General features: G+C 37.9%; 1 protein-coding gene and 1 pseudogene across 5 annotated transcripts in view; both read left to right on the top strand.

The window, feature by feature from the left end:
• Nucleotides 1-2,729: 2,729 nt before the first annotated feature.
• The window catches only part of CDK17 (cyclin dependent kinase 17), a 113,550-nt gene continuing 92,559 nt past the window's right edge, over nucleotides 2,730-23,720 (top strand). For 4 of the 5 annotated variants that reach the window (XR_010411383.1, XR_010411382.1, XM_045872806.3 and 1 more), the window contains exon 1: nucleotides 2,730-2,863. The gene's annotated coding sequence lies outside the window, so the exon portion shown is untranslated. Of the gene's footprint in view, nucleotides 2,864-3,336; nucleotides 3,475-23,720 lie in introns of those variants that run through there. The other variant, XM_064590761.1, reaches the window with a different exon arrangement.
• LOC123837318 (large ribosomal subunit protein eL38-like) overlaps nucleotides 17,529-23,720 on the top strand; it is a 42,373-nt pseudogene continuing 36,181 nt past the window's right edge.

Below are 23,720 nucleotides of genomic sequence, written 5' to 3' on the forward strand. Positions count from 1 at the left end.
CTCACCCTTCTACTTTCTGCTTCTGAGTTTGACTGTTTGGGATACTTCATATAAATGGAATCATGCTGTATTTGTCTTCTGTGATTGGCTTATTTCACTTAGCATAGTTCTCAAGTTTCATCCATGTTTTTGTACCACTTCCTTCTTTTTTACAACTGAATAATATTCCACTGTGTGTATATGCCACATTTTCTTTTTTCATGTGACCTTTTTGTGATCAAATAACCTACTGAGAGATATAAAGAAAGAACCCAAGGCTTTTAGCTTCTGCTGCTCATCAGGTTTTTCTGGACCTCATCCCCTAAGTCCTGTTCCTCTTGCCCAATTTCTTTTCCATTAGTTTTTCATTTTCTTCTGTATATTTCTCATGAGTATAAGTTCTTAGGAATTCCTTAAATGAGTTACATGTTTATTGCTTGTTTCTATCACTAGAAAACAGTTCCATGAGGGCAATATCTTATCTGTTTTATTCACGTTTATATTTTCAGTGCTAGAACAGTGCCTGGCACATCATATGTAGTCAGGAAATATTTTTTGATGTAAAGAATAAGTAAATCAATACAATCATTATCTCAGTTTTAATTATGAAATATTTGTTATGGTAATAATAGACATAGGAAGAAGAAAGGGTGCTCTTCAGCAGCTTTAGATGAAGTAATTAGGACAATCTTTCGATTTCTAATGGAGTAATTCCAATCTAATAATTTATAAGGGGAATTATTGATGTGGAACTCAGGATGTGCTTTTGTAGACTCACTTTTATTATGATTTTTAATATTTACTAAGGGACCAAAAAAGGACAATTATTTTTTTAAATAAGACAAGTTTGTGAAAAATGCTTGGCATGTAAGTAGGCCTTATACAAATACCAATTTTTCTAACTCTCTAAAAGACCTCTAAAAATGATGCTATCTAACACTGATGTTATATTTTTGGTATGTTACAAAATTCTCTGACTTGGACAAATTGAAAGAGCATCATTAACAGTATTTTTTTTTTAAAGTACACTTGTTCTAAAGGAAAGGTTGTGTTCTATATTTGCATTCGCATAGGAACGATAAGCAAGTGTAAAATATGTGCAGAGCATAAATGTTGCTAATTTATGGATCCTGGTAATTTTAGAGACATGGGAGAAGTCTGAAATGTATGATTTTTGTTGGATATTACAGTAGATACATTCAACTTTTCCCAACAAAATAAGAGAAAGAAGTCAGGAGGCATTGTTTTTAGAGGGAAAAGGATTCATCCAGGAATCCAAGAAGATAATTATCAGAAGTCCTTACGACATAATGTGATTTGAAATTGCATTAAAAACTTACAAAATCTATTTCTGAGTATTGAAATGGAAAAATATTTATATCTCACTTTAGCAGATTTTTATGTGGTTTAAAATTTTTTCTTGTTTAGGTTGTCACATCCGGTCCCCATTCTTGTCTTTTCTATCCTCTCCTTATCTCCCTCTAGGGGTTTGTTTTTACTTTCTGCTTTTATCCTTATTAGTGGGGGAAAAAAAAAAATGGGTCAGTATTACTTTAGTTTGTCTTCACTTTCACTCTGCTGTTCATTCCTGAACCAGCTTTTAGCCTCTGGGAAAGAACAAAGTAAAAATATTTACAGAAACTGGGCCAACCTCTTGACGCCCCGTCTCCCCAAGAAAACAAAACCTAACCAAGGGCAACAGTAGTTCCTCTCTGTTCTCCTATAGCACCTTTTATTTCCTTTCTCATAAAGTTCAGAATTTTCTTATAACTGCTTACTGAATATCTTTCATCCTAGCTAGACTCAGTCCTTTGAGGACCTGGTGTATTGCCAAGAACACAATATAAAGAAATTAAATGAATAAATGCCGCGTGCGTGAATGACTGCTGCGCAGCTACCCCCTCCACCCATAATAAAGGAGAAAAGTTGCGAACAACATGCTCAGGTGCGGGCCCTTTGACATCAACTCTCTAGAAAACCAGTAGAGAACTGCGGCACTGGTGTCTTAATTACATAATTACTTGGATAATTTAAGCAAGAGTTTTGTTTTGTTGGGGGGTGGGAGAGAGATGAAGGGGCTGAATTACCCAGGTAATTTCTTTCCCAGTCGCTGTGGAGCGGCCCTACCAAACCGTCTCCACCTGCTCACCTTCCTACCCTCAGAGAGAAGGAGGCCCCCACCTCGGGGCGGGGGATTTCCCGGGGATACCCCGCCCCTCCCTCTAGGCCCCGCCCCTGGACCGCCAGCTCCGCCCCGCTGCCGCCGCCAGCAGGGGTCGCGCTGCCCGCGGCGAGCTGCTCAGGCGGGGGTGGGGGAAGCTTCCGCGGCGGGTCGCTTTTCTCTGCTGCTGCTGGTTGGATCGTTTCAATAAAAGTCTTTTTTCTCGCTCGCTCGCTCGCTCGCTCGCTCGCTCTCCTCCGGGGAACAGGCGGAGGCGTCAATCCGCAGCCGCCGAGTGAGAAAGCGACGCACACGCAGCGAACGAAAGCGGCCGCCCGCCGTCTCCTGAGCTCTTCACGGTCCCGCAGCAGAGAAGAAGGAGCCGTCGTCCGAGCGGGCCGCCGCGGCCGGGCGTCGGCACCTCCCTGGCAGTCTCGCTCCCTCCCGGGCTCCTCCGAGGGGATTAGTGGGCTGCCCTCGCGGCTCGGCGGCCCGGGAGCCATGTTGTCCGGGGGGCTTGGCAACGCGTGAGGAACCCGCGGCCCCTCCCGACAGCTCCGGACCCTAGGCGAGAGCCGGAAGGCGGCAGCGGAGGCCTGCGCCTCGGAGGCGCCGTGGGTCTGCCAGCCGCTGGGACCCGGACCTGCATCCGGTCGCCGCGGGCGTCGGCGGAGCCGCTTACCCTCCGCGCCTCGCCTAGCGACGCGGCCCCCGCACTTGCTGGTGAGTTGGCGGCCGGCGGGGCTTTTCCCGCTGCCCGGCGGACCCCGAGCCGAGGGGGCGGGAGGGTGCTTGGGACGGAGGGTCGGGGCGGGCGGCTGTTGGGGGCGCAGGAGGCTCAGGCCCGGCCGGGAAGTTGAGAGAGGGAGGCGCGGCCAGGGGAGCTCCGAGTGCCTGTCGCCCCTCCGGTCCAGCGCGAACCCTGGGTCGCCGAGGCATTTCCGGGGGTGGGGTGGGGTGCGGTAGCTGACGGGCTCCTTCGCGGGGGGCGCCTGCAGTCGCCGCCGCCTCCGGTGCTTGCTGCCCATTTGGTCTCCGGGGGAGGCCGGTCTCCCCCGAGGCCCGCAAGGGAGGAGGCAGAAAGTCCCCCGAGACACAAAGATTCCCCTCGGCGGGGGTGGAGCCGCAGGCGCGGGCGGCTGAGGGGAAGGAAGGGCGCGAGTCCGCGGGAGGTGGGCGAGGAGGCGGTGGCGGCCGCGGCGCTTGCAGCTCCTTGGAGACGCCAGGGGTGTGAGCGGGTGGCGAGCGCCGAGGAGGAGGAGAAGCCCTCGCGTGGGGAGCCGGCCGAGACAAAGATCACCGCAGCCTCCTGCTGGCGGGTCACACCCCTGCGCGTGGGTCAAGGGCTGAGGCGGAGGGAGTGTGGGAAACCCAAAGAGCCGATGGGGGGCGGGGGGGAATGGGGAGCTGCCAAGTATTGTCGTCTCCGTTGCAGTTGCTTTTCTCAGCATTTTTGTGCCCGATGCTCTGGCTCCCCAACTCAGCTGGATAGCTCCAGATTCCCTGCCTCCTGTCACCCCCTCACTGCCACATTGACTCTCTCGTGGTTTTCCCCTCATTCTTTTCACTTTTCACCCACTCCTTTTCGGGTAAGCAGTATTTTGCCTTCAGCTTGGGGGAACGTCTGCTAATGACAGGATGCCTGAGCTTGTTCTGACCCTGAACTGCCTTGAACTCCTCTCTCTTCCTCCCACCCTTTCCTTTCTGGGATCTTATAATGTCACATGGCCACTAACAATTAGCTTTTCTTTAAAAATGGCAAAAGCATAGCTGAAATCCGTGGCGCCCCTCCTTTATATTGATTCGTCCACTAAAGACACGTCGTTGGTTATGCTTTATCACCTCTTAGCCAAATAAATTTTCTAGATAACAAAAGTGGCAAATTTTTTTCGAGTCTTGGCTCTTCCTAGGGTCAGCAAAGTGTGTTCCTGGCAGCCAGACCTTCTGTCACTTATCAGGAAATGCTTGACTTAAAGACACAATTCTTTCCTCAAACTTTGCTGATTCTTTCTTGAGTCTCTGTTGAGGGATTTCTTTTAAAAGGCGCTTGTGTAAGAAGGTCAAAGTAACAAATTTGAGTTACTGTATTTTAGACTTGTTAACCATTGGGCAGAAGAAAATGAATGGGATTTTAAGATCTTTTGATGCCTTGAGTCAACGAAAGCCTCCGTTGAAGCTAGAAATAAGGTTCGATGAAATTTTAAGAAAAAAATTCGCTAGCTGTAGTATCATTGGTTTTTTTGTTAATGAAGTCATATCAGTCTTTGTAATTCTAACATCTGCATACTTCCATAAACAACGGTTGTAACAAAAGAAAAAATGTGGCTGTATTTAAGGAATAGTCTTTTTATTGCGGAGAATTTTGGCATATAAAAGCGTTACTCTTTTATCTGGTGGACTGTCTCATAGGCCAGAAACACTAACAGTTTGAATGCTGGACTTCAAAGAAAATAGCTGTCTTTGAATTTAAGCTGTTTTAAAATATTTTTTACAGCGAAAATAGACATTGAATTATGAACGGAAAGAAATGAAAAGTAAAGCCTGTTTGATATAGCAAAGTTACTATTGATACCATTCTCTCAACAGTCATATCTTGCTGCCATTAAAATGTTGACGCTGGGGCGCCTGGGTGGCTCAGTCGTTGGGCGTCTGCCTTCGGCTCAGGTCATGATCCCAGGGTCCTGGGATCGAGCCCCATATCGGGCTCCCTGCTCCGCGGGAGGCCTGCTTCTCCCTCTCCAACTCCCCCTGCTTGTGTTCCTGCTCTCACTATGTCTCTCTCTGTCAAATAAATAAATAAAATCTTTTAAAAAAAAAAATAAATAAAAAATAAAATGTTGACGCTGTAAAAATTGTAAAAGGTGTTTCAGTCTAGGGACCAGTATCTGAATTGTGGGACTCCCTACCCCACTCTTACCACTTAACACTTTTCAGATATCTTTGTCAAATTAACAGGTCATATCATTAGTAATCAATGTTTTATGTAACAGTTATCAAAAGGCCAAAAGGAAGGTACAATGTTTTTTCTTTCTGCATATTTATTAGTATTTAATTAGATTATTGAAGTTTAATTCTTGGAAGTCTAAAAAGTTACTGAAGATTTATGGGTGGTGGGATTCATGGATGAATAAAAATACAGTTCTGTATTTTCCAAATTTTTACATTCATTTTCAATCAGAAAAAAAAGTGTATAAAGTATGAAGCCTTGTTAATAACCTAATTTTCCTATTGCTAGAAGAAACTAATATAAAATAGTTTATTTTCATCCTTGAACTAAGGCCCGATAAAGTCACAGTGTTAGTTATTTGAAATAGTGCAGCCTGCCAGATGTGCTCTGGTTACCTGAAGGGAGAAAGATACATAGTCAGGAAAGATGAAAGTGGAAGAATTGATTCCGTGTATGGTAGCGATCCAATATATGGTGGTAGCTTTGTATATCAGTAATCTTGTTCTAATAAGTCATTTGTTTTACAAAAAATAGAAAAATTAAATTTTATTTTCTGTAGTGCAGAATAGTTGTGTTGACTAAACAGATTTTAATGTATATAGTTTTCAGATATTGCTCCAGTTCTATGATTATGCTGGAAAGAGATTTCCACCAAATTATTTTATATAAAATAATTTACTCTGTTGAGGCTTTTGTTTTTCCCATTATTTTCAGCAATATTTTTCTTCTTTCTCTTTATTTGTGAAATAGTACTAAACAACTGCAACTATTGTGAGTAGTAGAAACTATAATGGCAACTGAGGAAGATATTCAGAAGTGAAGATGATTTCCTTTAATATTAGGAAAAATTATCTGTGAACACAAAATTTTTTCCCTGCTATTTTCTTTGTTATTGTCTAATAGTGCTGAATATTTATAAGGCATTACATTTTGAATCTTTATTACTGTTCTCTAATCTTTATAAAGATTGCAGCATCATGTCATGGCATTTTTTTTTTAATAGCTTTTATACTTCCACGGAGGATAATTACTTAGCGAATGTGTTGCTGTGTTGTAGAAAAAGGACGTTATGTTAAATTCAGCTTGTAAAAATACTCATTAGAGTATTTTATCCATTTTAAAAATTGCCTCCTTTTATATATGTGAAGGAAGACTAGTTTTAGGTTCTTTGAATTTTGAATGTGTAATTTTTGCTTAAACTTTTAAATGGGAAAGTTATTTAGAGTGCATTTTATAAACTGATATGGCATTTTGTGTTTTAAATGATGAAGATAAAATAGGCTTATGGCATTTAAAATTACGCTTTATATAGTACTTGTGAGGTTAAAAAATTGACTAAATAGGAAACTTGGTATAGTTGACTAGCATTCAACCTACAGTGTTGGCAATTTCTTTGAACTGGAGGGAGGACCTTTCTTTTTTATTTTTATGAGATATTTACAATATTAAGCCAAGAATTCTTACTGTCATTAGTGGATTCTTTGTCATTATTTTGCTCCCAGCCTTTTTAGTTGATAGCTACTTGCATATCTGCAAAATACTGACCTGGAAAGAGTAATTGCCAGGTGCCAGGAAAATGTATTGAATGTATGTGAGTGTGGCTTACCTTTCCTAGCCTGTTTCCTCTCTCTGTTGGCCAACTTGGAAAACCAGTAAATAGCTACCAATAAATCTAATGGGGGGGGGTGTCTCCTATAAATAACGTTCTGCAGTAACATGATAATACTGTACGTGAGGAGGTAGATTTACAAATCCGTGGCATATTGGGATGAATGAAAATTATCTTGCTCTCCAAAGTCTCCTTTTAAAATTATTTTTTGAGGGCGCCTGGGTGGCTCAGATGGTTAATTAAATGTCTGCCTTCGGCTCAGGTCATGATCCCAGGGTCCTGGGATCGAGCCCTACATCGGGCTCCCTGCTCCTTGGGAGCCTGCTTCTCCCTCTTCCTCTCTCTCTCTCTCTGTCTCTCATGAATAAATAAATAAAATCTTAAAAAAAATAATAAAAAATTATTTTTTGATATAAACGTGTGAAAGAAATTAAACTTATTTCTTTTGCTAGGTGTACCATGTCAGGTGTTACTTTGTTAAATCCTCATAGTAAGCCCATCATCTAAGTATTGTGTCTGTTTTTCAAATAAAGACACAGATGCCTTAGATTAATTATCTCTTAGGTTCTACCTCTATGGTGAAGCTGGGGTTCCAGTTTTGGTGTTCAAACCATTTTATTACAACACTGCCATGGGGATGTGATGTTAAAAGGTTCATGTTAAGTGCCTGCTGTAGCAAGAACTAAAAAGTGGTAAATTAAAAAGCTCATCAAAATTAGATTTAAATTCCATTGAATTAGTTTTACTGCACACAAAAAAATTGATCTATACAAAATGTGTAAGAGAGGACATATTTATAACTCAATGAATTAAAGGTACTAAAAAGATACTGAAATGTAGATTTATTTTTAATCATGGATTTATCAATCAGTTTGGGCACAATGTAAAATGAATATAGGTACTGAAAAGCAAAAATAATTATACTGTATATTTACTCTCATTATTACCTTCATGTTTACTTACTCATTTTGATTTTACATGTGTTAAAATTAGTTTGCATTACGCATATGCCATAAAAGAGAAGACAGTGCAGATGCATGTTGCATTGGTTGCTTCCCTATTCGGTGAGAATTTGCCTTAAGGTAGATAAATTTTCTATCTATATCTGTACACAGGTAAATACGTATTGGTTTTTGGTTTTGGTATTGTTTAAGGAAAGCATAAATTTTGATCCTGTGTTTTTATTGTAGCTGTATACCACCAAAAATGGAAATATCAAATCAGATAATACATTTTTGGCAATAACTTTTTACACTGAAAGCCACCCCTTATGATGAAAATATTGTAAATTAGTATTGTTGATATATATCCTATCTCTTATTCCACTTGAAGCATAGAAACTTACTTGACCTCAAGGTAGTCCGCTAAAGTGGAAAAACAAAGATTTGCTTTGTTTTGTTTTGTTGTCACAAAAGTTAATTTAAAAAAGGTTTTTGTCAGTGGGTTTTATTTATTTATTTATTATTATTTTTTAATGTAGGCTTTATATCCAACATGGGGCTGGAAATCACAACCCTGAGATCAAGAGTCACATATTCTGTACCAAATGAGCCACGCTTGTGTCCCTTGTCAACCTTTTAATAGCACATCCTTGTTTCTTTTTTAAATTTTTTAATTCTTTTTTTTTTTAAGATTTTATTTATTTGACAGAGGGAGACAGAGCGAGAGAGGGAACACAAGCAGGGGGAGTGGGAGAGGGAGAAGCAGGCTTCCCGCGGAGCAAGGAACCGGATGCGGGGCTCGATTCCAGGACCCTGGGATCATGACCTGAGCCGAAGGCAGACGCTTAACGACTGAGCCACCCAGGTGCCCCTCCTTGTTTCTTTTTATGCACGTGTTAGTGTAAATACTTTAAAGAATACTCTAAATTTTATATGCATATTTGTAAACAGTGGGAAAAGGACCCAAGAATAATTTCACTATATTCTAGGTTAGTTACTAATTCACTTTGGTCTTCTCAAACATATATTTAGTTCTTCTATTCTTATAATTGATGGTTAATATTTGTTAATAGTATGAGCTAATGTTAAAGGTTGGTAAAAATTAATATTTATGAAAAATCAAGTAACAGCATTGAAGCTCTTATTACTCCAAATTTAGAGACATTATCCTTTAAATTAGCTAATATGTAAAAAAAAAAACAAACAGCTAATATGTACTTTTAAGTATTATGTTTAAAATAAACCTTTTTTGGGGCGCCTGGGTGGCTCAGTCGTTAAGCGTCTGCCTTCGGCTCAGGTCATAATCCTGGGATCCTGGGATCGAGCCCCACATCGGGCTCCCTGCTCGGCGGGAAGCCTGCTTCTCCCTCTCCCACTCCCCCTGCTTGTGTTCCCTCTCTAGCTGTGTCTCTATCAGATAAATAAAATATTTAAAAAAATAATAATAAAATAAACCTTTTTTGTAATTCCAGATCTTAATGTTTTATTGTACTGCTATTTCTGGTGGGAAGGAAGCTTTTTATTGATTTTTGAAGTAAATTTTGGATTCCTTAAGCAGCCTTTACCCCCTTGAGCCAGTCTTAATGAAAAAAAAATTTTTTTTGTTTGAGAGAGTGAGGAGGGGGAAGGGTGAGGGGGTGGTGCTGAGGGAGAGGGAGAGCGAGAATCCCAAGCAGGCTCCATCCTCATTGCAGAGCCCCAGGAGCCTCACATGGGGCTCCATCCCACCACACCGAGATCACAACCTGAGCCTAAATCAGGAGTCCATTACTTAACCAACTGAGCCACCCAGGCACCTCTTATTGAAATACTTTTAAGAAATGATCCTTTATGACTTTATTATGCTTAATATATTGGTTTTTCAATTTAGTGGTATTTATAATCAGTATTTTTAAAGCATTTGGTGTGTCCTAGGCATTGTGTTAGTCGTTGTATATGGTATACAATGAGGTGGTATTGTGAGGTAGTTTTGTGACATGTGAAATAACAGCAATGCTAATTGACTGGAATATTCTGCTCTTGACCCTATTCTCATGTTTTACATGTTCCGTGGACAATCTCATCTATATTTAGTGCTTTTTTTTATTACCTATATATTGAGGGTCTCTACATCTTTGTTTCTAATCCAGACCTCTTCCTGAATTCCTTCTAGCTACCTCCCAGCTATTGCTTCTTAGTGCTTCTTTATCAGAGCTGACTTTTTTTTATCCCCTACCTCCATTCCCAACCAACGGTAACGCACCACCATCAGCCTAGACACTAAAGCCAAAATCTTTGACAGATTATCTTTTCTATTATGCTCTACTCCCCTAGTCCAGTCTGTCACACCAAGTTTTGTTAATTTTATTTCCTAAATATCCTTTAGATTTATCCTTTCCTGTTGTTGCTTTCATATGTCAGGGTTTTGGAATGCCTGATCTGAATTACTATGTCTAATTTTGCCCATTTTAATCTAGCAGTTATTCATTCTTTACATTTGTATATGTTTTTTTTATCTTTCCTTCCCTTCCTTCCGTCTGTCTGTCCATCCACGTATCCATGTCTAAAGTGCGCTTGTCTGTTCTATACTAGCATTTATGGTCAGTGGTAGGATATAAAGATGAGGAAACTGGTGTATTAGTGCTGTGACACTTGAGAGAAATTCTCATTTTTGAGGACAAATGTCACTTCCTTTGAAGTCATCTTTGATCTACTCTGGTGGAGTTACGGTGATTCTACTATAGCATTTATGTTTACCATAGTACTTAACACATTGTTTTGTAATTATTTATTTATAAATCTCTCCTTTCTGGTTGGCTTTGTGCTCCAGAGGGACCATGCTTTTTTGGTATTCCCTCCAAATTAGGTATTGCTTAATGGAATGAGGAAGTGATGGGATTAGGAACTGATAAATTAGGGTCAGATTAGTCATCGAGTGAAAGAGTCAAGAGTCAGTTTTGATACAGGAGAAAATAAAAAGTCATCAAAAGTTTGGAGTTTTATTTATTTATTTTAAAGATTTTATTTATTTTATTTATTTTATTTATTTGACAGAGAGAGAGACAGCGAGAGAGGGAACACAAGCAGGGGGAGTGGGAGAGGGAGAAGCAGGCTTCCCGCCGAGCAGGGAGCCTGATGCGGGGCTCGATCCCAGGACCCTGGGATCATGACCTGAGCCGAAGGCAGACGCTTAACAACTGAGCCACCCAGGCGCCCCAAAAGTTTTGAGTTTTATTGTTACATGTAGGTGGTATTTGTGTGTGAGCAATCTGGAAGCGGTTTGTAGGCCAACTTGGAGAGGCAGTAACTTGGCATTATTGGGCCTTTTTAATTTCATGTGAATTGTACTAACTTGTTATCTTAGACAAATTGGAAATATAAAATTACAATATTTATATGTAAATAAAATGCCTATTTCAGAAGATCTGAAAACTTTGGTCAATATCAAGAGTAAAATTTGGTTTAGCTGATAAAATTTCATCCTTAATGAAATTGAGCTCTGTAGCTGTGTAGTACTAGAGTTAAATGCATTTACTGAAGTAAAGTACAAAATTGCATCCAAAAGGATAGAACAGTGCATTTATTGTCATCCCTGTTACCCTGATAGTTTATGTATACAGTTGACCAGGAATTTTGTTTTCATTGGGATTACTGTAATTAAATAAAAACTGCCTTATGGTCTACTTTTACAATTTAAAGACATTTTATTGATTTTTTAAAATTAAATTATACCTCTGTTATAGTAGTTACAGTGTAAGAACTGATTTATTTTAGAAATCAGAGATTATGGCTTGATGACATCTTGCGATGTGACATTTAAAAATGAATTTTTCACAATTTGTAAGATTCCGTGCCTTTTCATATTTCTCGACTTATTATATGGTCTTAAAACATTAAAACATTTTATATCAGCTACATTTTCATGATCATGATTTTTTTACCTGACATTTTATCATTTTAGGAACAGTGGAGTCAGCACTGTATTTTGCAGTAGATTTTTTTGCCCATAAATCTTTTTTTAATTAAAAAAAATTTTTTTTAAAGTAAGTTCTAACACCCAGTGTAGGGCCTGAGATCAAGAGTTGCATACTCTACTGACCAGGTGCCCCCGCCATAAAATCTTGAGCATAGATTTTTCCCTTCTTTCTCCAAATATTTACATTTCTGTTCTCCTCTAATCCCTTTTCTTCCCAAGAAATTATAAAGTGGTTGACAATTTTTTTATTTTATGTAGAATTTTTTGGAAAAAAATCTGAACTCTCATTTTTATTATATGTAGTTAGAATTGGTTATATGTGTTCATTTTTTTCCATAAAGAAACTACTTCAGTAGTAACTAATAATCAGGTGATCTTGAGCTCGTTACTTAACCTCTTAAGGGTCAATTTCTTCTGTAAAATTGGGAAATGCCGGAACCTTCTTCATGGGGTTGTGGGAATTAAATGATATGTGTAAAGCACTTTGCAAAGTACCTTGAACTTAGCACTCACAGCTGGCAATTTTTTTTTTTATATTACTCTTTGATATAATAGGAAGAATTATTGGTAGTGGTACTAGGAATGTTTTGCTGATCTATCCCTTCAGGTTGATTCCTTCAGGTTAAATAAGTGATTCACAAGGACAGTTGAATCAAAATCATCGCTTTTCCTTAGGACCATCCACATTTTTCTTGAAACCATTTGCCCTGTTGCCCTTCTTTAGACCTATGCTATACTGCTTGTTTGACATCTTAACAGTCTAGACTATTTGCTTTCCTTGTTAATGACTTTTATGTGTGACTCAGGTATTCTGAAGTCAAAATAGAGTAATCAGTCATATAGCTTATCCATCAAAAAAAGAAAATGGTTTTGCATTTTATTTTTTGTCATAAAGTTTGCTTGGGTATATACTATTTATTATTTTAGGTTTTTATTATCTTATGTTCTTCTAGGTCAGTGGCCTTAACCTGAACTTCAGAAGCACTCTTGTGATATAAAAAAATGAACAAAAACCAATTAGATGCCTCCGTGTGTGTATGTGTGTGCGTGATGTAAAATCTGAAGCTCTGTCCCAGAACAACTGAAGTGGAATCTCTGAGCTTGGTTTTTAAAATGTTAAAGGTGGGGCGCCTGGGTGAGGCTCAGTTGGTTAAACCTCTGCCTTCGGCTCGGGTCATGATCCCGTGGTCCTGGGATCGAGTCCTGCATTGGGCTCGCTGCTCAGCAGGGAGTCGGCTTCTCCCTGCTTGTGCTTGCTCTGTCTCTCTCTCTCTCAAATAATAAAATAAAATGTTAAAGGCAATGTTTAGAAATACTGTTTTAAGGTTTAGCACAGTGTTAAAGGGAGCAACCACTCATATAAATTAAATTTAAAGTAAAGGCAAAGTGATTAAAACTTTACATCATTGCATCTTATTTTTTCTCTTTTTATTCTTTTGAATTTTGTAGTTTTATGTCTTGGGGGTTTTCTTTATGTATAGAAGTCCTATGTTCCAATTATTTTATTTATTTTTTATCCTTTTAGTATCTTTTTGTTTTGCTTTTTTAGTTTGTTTTGTTAAAAGGTAAACTGAGGCATGTTAAAAATTTTTTTTTTCAAAGTTTAATGAGCATATACATTGATTGAATCAGGGAGCACCAAGTCAAAGGTTTTTACCTGTCCACCAACAGGAGCTGGGAGAGGGGGGAGATTTTTATAGAGAAGACACAGAAGCAAAGGGAATTATTTGATTGGTGATAGTTTAAGCATTTGCCTTATTTGGAAAGCCTAGTTGGCTGTTTGTGATTGGTTGTTCTTAAGTTTTGTTTTCTCAGATTCTTGTGCAGTGACTCTGGCTTAGGTTTTGGTTTGCTTACCTAGGGTACCAAGGCATTGGAGCCACTTTCGTCTAATGGCCTTCTTATTTAATACTTGAACAAGTTCTTTGAGTGTCTTATTGTTTTCTATCTGTACAGTCTCAATTATTATTTTTTAAATATTTTATTTGTGAGAGAGGGAGAGAGAGACAGAGCACAAGCAGGGACGGGGCAGAGGGAGAGGGAAAACAGACTCCCCACTGAGCAGGGAGCCCGACATGGGACTCGCTCCCAGGACCCTGGGATCATGATCGGAGCTGAAGGCCAACACTTAACTGACTGAACTACCCACGTGCCCCTCAATTATTAGGTTTTTGAAAATTATTTGTTAAATATAAGAACCTAATGTAGAAAATAGACCATAGTCTAAATATCCTAGCAGTGGTTATCATCTTCAAATATTCCCTTTGTCTTTTTTCATATGTAGAACTTAATATTTTTGTTTAAGATCCTTTTTATAATATCAGTTTTTTTAAATTACCAAATAATTCTTATGGCTATCATTTTCATTGGTTATAGCAATGTATCAAAAGAAGTTTACCCATTTCATAGTGTTTGATAATCATTAACATACTACTTTTCATTTTTCATTATTTTAAATTGTGCTGGGACAGGCTGTAGCATGTGACCACACCATCCTTTCACCCCCATTTTACATTTCCTTAGGGTAGCTAGATACACAGAAGTGGAATTCCCACATCAAACCTGTGAACCTTTTCAGGTAATGTTTGTTGTGGCAGTGCCATAGTAATGTGCCACATCTACTCTAAAATATTTGCTTTAGATAATTTGTAGAAAGAGGTCATTGCTTATGTTTGGATTTCTTTGATTGCTGGATTTTTTTTTTTAATTTTTTATTCTGTATTCTCCCCTTGGGTTGCTTAGGAGGTAATGATTACCATTCTCTGAATCCTGACAGCTTCATTTTTCATTATTTTGTGATACTCTTTTTTTTTTTTTTTTAATATCCTATTGCTATGTATAAGATGTGTTTTTGTTTTTTTTTCTTAATTTGAGATAATTTGTTTTGGTTGTCCATCTGTTCTTATTCTAGCTCCAGCTTATTTTAATTATCACTGCTTTGTAATATATCTTAATATCTGGTATGGTGAACTGTTTTTTCTCTAAATAATTTTGATATTATATATCTTTTTATTCTACTTTTATATTTTTTTTAAACAGCAGGCAAAAAAGATGTAGAATAGGTGTCTTCATTTTTTTCTTGCAAGCTGGTCTCCAACTATAAAACTTCAATCCAGGTATGTCAGTGCATCTGTAAAGAGTTGCATCAGGAATCGGGGTAGACTTCCATTTTCTCATTGTCTAGGTTCTATCATGTAAAGAGCATCTCAGTAAAAATTAGGTAACCTATGATTTTATCCATTTATTCATGCTGTCACCAAAGATGGACTTAACCGTTGTCCTTTTTCTTTTTCTTTTTAAAGATTTATTTGAGAGAGTGCGCACATGCTTGCACGCGCTCAGTGGGGAGGAGTAGAGGGAGAAGGAGAGAGAATCTCAGGCAGACTCCCTGCTGAGCACAGAGCCCAGTGTGGGGCTCAATCTCACGACGCTGAAACTATGACCTGAGCCAAATCAGGAGTTGGACACTTAATCACCTGAGCCACCCAGGCATCCCAACGGTTGTCCTGGAGAGAAGGAGGGAATGATATTCAGCCAAGGGTAGATTTCTTGGAGGAGATGATGCTAAAGATAATTAGCTTTAGCATTTCCTAGGATAAAGCAGTATGTAAAAAGGAGGTATGAAAAAAGATTTTAGGGGCTCCTGGGTGGCTCAGTCGTTACGTGTCTGCCTTGGGCTCAGGTCATGAACGGGGTCCTGGGTTCGAGCCCCACATTGGGCTCCCTGCTCAGTGGGAAGCCTGCTTCCCCCTCTCCCACTCCCCCTGCTTGTGTTCCTGCTCTCTCTCTCTCTCTCTCTCTCTGTCAAATAAATAAATAAAATCTTAAAAAGAAGAGAAAAAAAAGATTTTACCTTCTTTTAAAATAATTGTTATTCTCCTCCAGCCTATTAAGTATTTCCATTAGTAGAAATAGAGAAATAGAGTTTGCATGTAGAGGCTGTGGTAGATGAGATCAAAGAGGGAGCTAGCTATACCAGTTAAGAAGCTTGGATTTTATTCATCTATGGAATTGAGCTGTTGAACAGTTTTTAGGCAGAATGTCCTCTTTTCTACATTGAAGTTATTGGGAAAGTTTTGTGAACAGCTACAAATGAGCTACTTCTGGATGTTGAATGGACAGCCTTTTGTGATATGTTGATCTTTCAGAAGCAGCCTCAAAGGATTGGGAGTGCTAAACTTTGGGAATGCTAAATAGAGCTACTTGAACCTTTTTTTTTTTTCTTCCTGGTCTGGTTCACCTCAGAGACGTGAAAATTATTGTCTCTTAGGAGCATTTAGAAATGTGTATTTGCAAACCTGCCTTTTTTATCTTCCAGTGAGGAAGTGATCCCACATATTAGAAATTGGTTTCACCATTTTGTTGGGGAAATAGATAAAAATAGTAAATTTATGACATTGAAACAATCCTTTTATTTAACTGTGAATATCAGCATACTAGTGAAGGATACAAATATTAATTGTGCCTCTACAAATGATTATTTAGTTCTTTAGACTTTACCTCTGTGCTAATATAGGTAACCATGTAACACTATCCATTTAACAGTAATTCAGTTAAGTTATATGCAGGTACCAAGAATAGGCTAATTTTAGCAGCTACAGTGTTTCAGTACTTTAAAGTCGACTTTAAAGTACAGCTGATCCTTGAACCTCACAGGTTTGACTGCACTGGTCCACTTATACACCGATTTTTTGTGTGTGCGTGGGGGGAGTACAGTACTGTAAGAGTATTTTCTCTTAAGATTTTTTCAATAACACTTTTTTCTAGCTTACTTTATTATAAGAATACAGCATACTATATATATAGAGAGAGAGAGAGAGAATACAAAATGTGCGTTAATCGACTCTTATGTTATTGGTAAGGCTTCCAGTAAACAGTAGGCTATTAGTAGTCAAGTTTTTGGGGAGTCAAAAATTAAATACAGGTTTTGGACCACACAGGGGTCAGTGCCCTTAACCCCTGCGTTGTTCACGGGTCAGCTCTACTTCTATTTTACTAATGCTTACAAAGAATTTTTGATACATAATTGTTCCTAAGATGGAGGTACCTTTTCTTATTGTATTTGCTCTTCACAAATGATTATCTCCCTGCCCCATTCCTTTCTTAATTTGAACTCTTCAAATCCTTCCACTTTTGTAGGCATTGAACTTAAAAATTAAACTTAATTTTTTTGAATAGGTGATATGATGAAGAACTTAAAACTATATAGAGATACAGAGAAGTCTTGTTTTCCCTTTTGCTTTCTCCAACCAGTTTTTCCTCCCATACCTTTTATAGGTAGACATTTCCTTTTGTATCCTATTTATCCTTCCAGTGTGTTTTTTGCAAATATAAACAAATACATGTATATTTTATTTTGGAGATTTTTCCATGTCTAGTTAAAGATCTTCCTTTATTTTTAATAGCTGAATTTTACTTCTGTGGATATATGGTAGTTAAGTCCCTCAGTCCTGTGTGGACACTTGGGTTGTTTCTTATCTTTTGCTATTACAATACCAAATGAATAATATACATACAACATTTTGTACTTACATAAGCAAATGCATGATTTAGATTCTAAGAGCAAGGATCAATCAAGTGATTAATACATCTGTACACATGTTTCCTTGCTCGTCAGTTGGGAGGGCCTAGAAGAAAATGACACTCCGGGGCGCCTGGGTGGCTCAGTCGTTAAGCGTCTGCCTTTGGCTCGGGTCATGATCCCAGGGTCCTGGGATCGAGTCCCACATCGGGCTCCCTGCCCTGTGAGAAGCCTGCTTCTCCCTTTCCCACTCCCCCTGCTTGTGTTCCCTCTCTCACTGTGTCTCTCTCTGTCAAATAAATAAATAAAATCTTAAAAAAAAAAAAAGACACTCCAGTAGCAATGAGTACAGCTAGTGCCCAGATCTTGGTTTCTAATACTGTTCTCCCATAAAAGGAACCAGAGCTCTGGAGAAATGGCTGATTCTAGTACTGGGCCAGGAAATAAGTATAATAATGCTGAAAAGTTCGAAAGTACTCCAACAAAAACAATGAATGAGGTATGTAAAAGGCACACAGGAACCAACTCAAAGAACTCCCGGGGCTAATAATAGAATAATTTGAGCAACAAAATAAAATAGAATTTTAAAAATTGGGTTATAATTCAATTATAAAATCATATCCATGAATCCATACTGATATAAATAAATAAATGGTAAAGAATAGACAGATCTCCTGTGCAGAGGAATTCTAAATAATTTATGTGGCTACTTAGCCCTCAAAGAGGTATAACAAGACTCTTAATGAGTGGAAAAATAACGGAAAAGGGTAACTTGACATAGGAAAAACCTGACAAACACTACCTCGGCTGTGTGACCAAGGTTTAATACTATAAATACTATAAACATACAGTATTAATACGATAAACCAAATGTATCCCCTCGTAATGCGTATGTTGAAACCAGGTCCCCAATGTGATGGTGTTTGGAGTTGGGGCCTTTGAGAGGTGCTTATATCAGGAAGTCATGGATTTAATGCCCTTATAAGAGACCCCAGAGAGCTACCTCACCTTTTCTGCCATGTGAGGACTCAATGAGGAGATGGCAATCTATGAACTAGGAAGTGGGCTCTTACCAGACACTGAATCTGCAGGGACCTTGATCTTGGACTTCCCAGACTCCAGAACTGTGAGAAATAAATTTCTGTTGCTTTTAAGCCACCCTTGTGTAAGGTATGTTGTTATAGCAGCCTGAACAGACTAAGGCTTAATATCAACAGTCATAAGTCATGTTGGTAATATGATGTGGTGACCAATGCACTTGACCTCTAAGGTCTTCTTCCCAAAAAACTGTAACCCCAGTTTAATTATGAGAAAAACATCAGGTGAGTTCTAATCAAGGGATATTCTACCTTAAAACTATCAAGGTCATCTGAAACAAGGGAAGTCTGAGAAACTGTCGCAGTCGCAGCCAAGAAGAGCTTAAGAGGTGACAGACAATACGATAAAGTGAAATCTGAATAGAGTGGACTTTAGTCCATAATGCATCAGTTTGGGTTCATTAATTGTGACAATTATACCATAGTAATATAAGATCTTAATTGCAGAATCTTAAGTGTTTGGTGTAGAGGAACTGTGTGTACTATCTTTGCAATTTTCTTGTAAATCTAAAACTATTATAGGATATTTTTCTAAAAAAGATAGATGCTTCTGTAATTCTGTTAGGTATAGTCATATTGCCATTTTGTACCTAAATGTTGGGGAGGCTTATTTTCCCATGCTCTCCCCAGCTGGATGTGTTGTTAGACTTTTGGAATTTTGCCCGTTTGATAGATTAGAACTGGTGTAACTCAGACTTTTGTATTTCTCTCATTATGAATGACGTTGAGTATTTTCTTGTATGTTTAATGGACATTTTACCTTTTTCTCCCTTCTGTGAACTCATGTTCTTTGTTTATTTTTCTGTTAGGTTTTGGCCTTTTCTTCCTGGTTTCAGGAGTTCTCCATAGAGAAATTAGCCCTTTTTGTAATATGGGTTGCAAAAAATACATTTTTTCATTCTTTACAATGTTTCTTATGCAAAATTTTTCCTTTTTTATGTGGTGATATTATTTTTTCTTTTATGTTTCTGGACTTTGAAACTTAGTTAGAAAAGTCTTCAGCACTCCAAGATTATAAAGGAATTATATTTTCTTCCCCTGGTAGATTCCATTTTTACATTTAGATCTTAATATTTGAATCCTTCAGTTCTCCCAAGCATTGGGACATTCTAAATGCTTAATTTTCTTTCACATTACTCCCGTGTAAGCATCCTTGTGGGCTTATAAGTGCTTTAAATGATTTATAGTAAAAGAAATGCTTACACATTTACTCTTGGTGGATAAAGTCTCAACTGTGGAAAATGTATTGTGTCTTGATCCCACATCATGGTTTAAAAATAATTTTACAGTAATGAAAATTGCTTTAAAGTTTTTTACTGTTAAATTGTAGTAAATTTAGCAGTATTTTTTTCTTCTTCTGATTATTAATGTTGTGGATTATTCATGTATTCCGTTTATTCCCCATCCTGTTTCTCCTAAGACTTCTGCTTCAATTATTAAACCTGTCTGTGATTTACCTCCTATTGTCCTCAGAACTCCTTACTGTTTTATGGCTGCTCTGATAGTAATCTCTTTATTTAGTATTATTTAGAAATTTTATTTGTAGGCTAAATATCTGTTTTAACTCATTAAGAAAATGGAACTAATAGTGTCAGCAGATGCTGCCTAATGTAGATGATGATTTCTTATGCCCTTTTATAAAGGTATTCATATTTTCCTAACGTTACTTGTGATGAAACTAGTATTGCTGAACTGAATTTTCAGATATTTGGGAAACTATCTGGTAGTGCTGTGGAATGTTGACTCTTAGAAAATAGCACCAGAAACCACCTGGTGAGTTTATTGCATAAAGGAGAGAACTACCTTTACAGAGTTGGTAGGATCTGCTAGGGGAAGGGAAGGGTGTGTGAATGAAAAGAATAGCAAAATAGGAAGGGAGAGCAAAGTTGGGATATTTATTGAGGATTTGGAGTCTTTAAGACAGCTATTTCAGTGCAGGAGCTGATTAGAATTAGGATCACAATATAATAGTTTAGGATTGATAGATATAGCAAAGCAAGGGTTTTGAGGTGAGATTTTCTCAGTGTCTTGGAAAGTGAACAGTCATTTGCTGCTATTTATTAAAAAGTTGAATAGTCTGCTGTTGGTTTATATGGGGTTTTTGGGAAGTTCCTGAAATGAACAATGAAGTTATTTGCAACTCTTATCTGCCTGGACAAGAGTTTCCTGGAATAGTAAAGTCATGTTGTCTAGGACAACTGAATAGTAATGTTAATGTAGACTGTAAACTCTGGGTTTAGATGGTTTTCAGTTCTCACTACCCATTCAGAACTACAATAAACTTGAAAATGTAATTATAAAAAGTATGATTCTTAGGACTAGCTACTCAGACAATATATTCTCTTGGTAAGGGGTTTGACATTGAATGATTTCCCCCAAAGAATGAGGCCTAACTTTGATAATTAAGGTGTCTGAGACACCTAAGTAGGCAGTAGGATACAGGAGCCTGCAGCTAAGAAAAGAGCTATAAAAGGATCAGAGAGAGAAATTTGGGAGTTACTGTTTAGATTGAATCCATGTACCTAGATGAGTTTGCCTGAGGAAGAAGTATAGAGTGAGAAGAAAAATACTTTGGCCTTAGAAGTTCTAGTGCCTAATAGCTATATGTGGGGTGTGTGTGTACGTGCACATGCGTGTGCAAACCTGTAAAGGAGCGGCTGGAGAGGTTGGAAGAAAACCAGGATATTGTAATGTGATCTTTGGAGACGTGGCTGAAGAGTAGTGGGGTCAGAACACAAAAGCCTTATACGTCTAGGTGGAGAAAGACCTTCATTCAATAGTTCTATGCTTGTACAAAATACAGACTGTTCACAGAACTAGTCAGTTTATCATGACATTCTTTACATAAGAATTGCCTAATGGGAAATTCTGTTTGCAGGGTAGTTATTTGAAATTGAGAATATTTTCTTATAAATAATTTTACTAACTCGCTCCCACATTACCCCATAAAAGTTAATCTCTCATTTTGACTGTGATTGAGGAGAGGTCAGTGGTATATATAGCCTGCACTTTTATATACAGTACGTATATTTGGTGTTAATACTTCGGGAGTGTTTAGTGGAAGAAGTAACATTTGTTGAATGCCTACAGTGTGCTAGGCATAGTCCATACATTCTAATTTATATCTCACATCTTGTTGAGGTAGTTTTTTATTTCCTTCTCCAAAGAGGGAATAACTAAGGTTGGATTTCTCAGTGTCGTACTTCTCACTTTCCCCAGTGTCTATATGAAGGAGTCAGGATTTGAATCGAGTTAGGCTTATTCTCAATTTTTGCTGAACCAAATGGACTTCCTGTATGCTATAAACCCTTGGTCAACCAATGCTGTGGTTGTATGTAATTCACATTTTACCAGATGTTAATTAAATGTAGGAATATGTTACCTTTCAGTTTTTGAGGAACAAGATTTAACAGGTATTAAGCATTAGTGAAGCAAAGAAGAAAGGATCTAGGCCCGTATACTCAATCTTTGATTAACTAGAATCCATTTAATTCCTTTTAAGGGAGCAATTCAGGTCAAAGAACAGTATCCTGTTTGACAGAATTCTGGTTAATTCAGACATTACTGTTTTTAAATATTTTTCTCTATCCTCATAGGAAATCTTTTTTAAAAAGTCATTATTAATGGGTATGCACATTTTGCCCTCTTTTTCTTCATTTCATCTTAATCTAATTTAGCACTTCATAGAAACAAAAACTACCAAAAAGTTGAAGAGTCCTGGCATTTTTAACATTTTGCCAAGTCTTCCACTGTTGCAAGGAAAGTTGGTCACTATTTAGTAGGATTTGTCTTATGAAAGCTTTAATAAAGAGCTAGTTTTTAAAAAATGTGATAAACTGTTAATTGTGTCATCAGTGACAGAGTAACAAATTCAGTTGTTCAGATATGTTTTGGTGAGAAAAGTTAGAAGGTTGCCTACATGCTTTTTTTTTTTTTAACATTAAGAGCAAATTCATATTTACCTTGTACTGGGCATGGCTAAGAACATTCTCAGTGAACCTACATGAATATTTACAAAGTGGGAGGTTTTGTGAGATTTGAGCTTTGAAAATCTATAGAAGATAATAAATAATCCTTTATTTTGTGGTAATTGAAAAATGTGTCATATGACCTTTTAAGTATCTAAATATTTTTACTTCTTTCTGTTGAAGGTCCCATAATGCTTTTTAAATTTCTTATTGTTGGAGGTAGGAGGTGTTTAAAAGAGTGAATGACTAGCTGAACCTTACAGGGTATCTTTATATTAGTGGGGTCATCATGTGTCACCATGTGGTAAAGTCTCATCTTTTCAGTTTCCTGAACAGTTCATTTTGAGATGATGTGGGACTGTAGAATCCTTAATGTGCTTAAGGATAAAGTATAGCATTAATTTAGAAAGATGCAGTGAGAAATAACCTGGCTTGATATAACCAGTTTTGGGGGGATATGAGTGATAGGGTGGGGGTAGGGAGGGACACAAAGATTTAAAAAAATATTTCTGTCCTTAAGGAGTTTATAATAATGGTGAAACCCAGGAACTTTACATTTACATAACCCGCTTAATTCTGGTGAATAAATCAATTTAGAAGACCAGATTTTAGATTTGAGAATTGGTTGAGAATGTCCTTAGAGCAGCAGCTTTTTTTTTTTCTGTTTTAATCCAAGTGTGTTTTTATTTATTTATTTTTTATGGTTTTGGCTTTTTAAGGCTTTATTTAAATTCCAGTTAGTTAACATACAGTGTTGTATTAGTTTCAAGTGTACAATATACTGATTCAGCAATTCCACATACCACCCAGTGCTCATCACCACAAGTGCACTTCTTATTCCCCATCATCTGTTTAACCCATCCCCCCACCTCCCTCACCTCTGGTGACCATCAGTTCTCTATAGTCTGTTTCTTGATTTGTCTTTCTTTTTCCCTTTGCTGATTTGTTTTCTTTCTTAAATTCCACATGTGAATGAAATATGTTATTTGTCTTTCTTTGAGTAACTTATTTCACTAGGCATTATGCTGTCTGGCTTCATCCATGTTGTTGCAAGTGGCAAGATATCCTTCTTTTTTTATGGCTGAGTAATATTCCATTATATATATGCATCCATTATATATATATTCCATTATATATATGTACATATATGTATATCACTTCTTAATCCATTTATCTATTAGTGGATACTTGGGCTGCTTCCATAATTTGGCTATTGTTAATAATGCTGCTATAAACATACAGGTGCATGTATCCCTTTGATTTTGTATTTTTGTATTCTTTCAGTAGATACCCTGTAGTGCAATTCCTGGGTCATAGGGTAGTTCTATTTTTAACTTTTTGAGGCATCTTCACTGTTTTCCACAGTGGCTGCACTGGTTTGCATCCCCACCAACAGGGCAGAGGTTTCCTTTTGCTCCACATCCTTGCCAACACGTTGTTTTTTTTGTTTTTGTTTTTGTTTTATTTGAGACAGAGAGAACGAGAGAGAGAGAGAGAGAGCGCGCACATGAGAGGGGGGAGGGTCAGAGGGAGAAGCAGGTT

The sequence above is a fragment of the Mirounga angustirostris genome, unplaced genomic scaffold, assembly GCF_029215605.1.
Source record: "Mirounga angustirostris isolate CCGP_5_RB_7025 unplaced genomic scaffold, mMirAng1.0.hap1 SCAF_5, whole genome shotgun sequence".
Classification (NCBI taxonomy): domain Eukaryota; kingdom Metazoa; phylum Chordata; class Mammalia; order Carnivora; family Phocidae; genus Mirounga; species Mirounga angustirostris.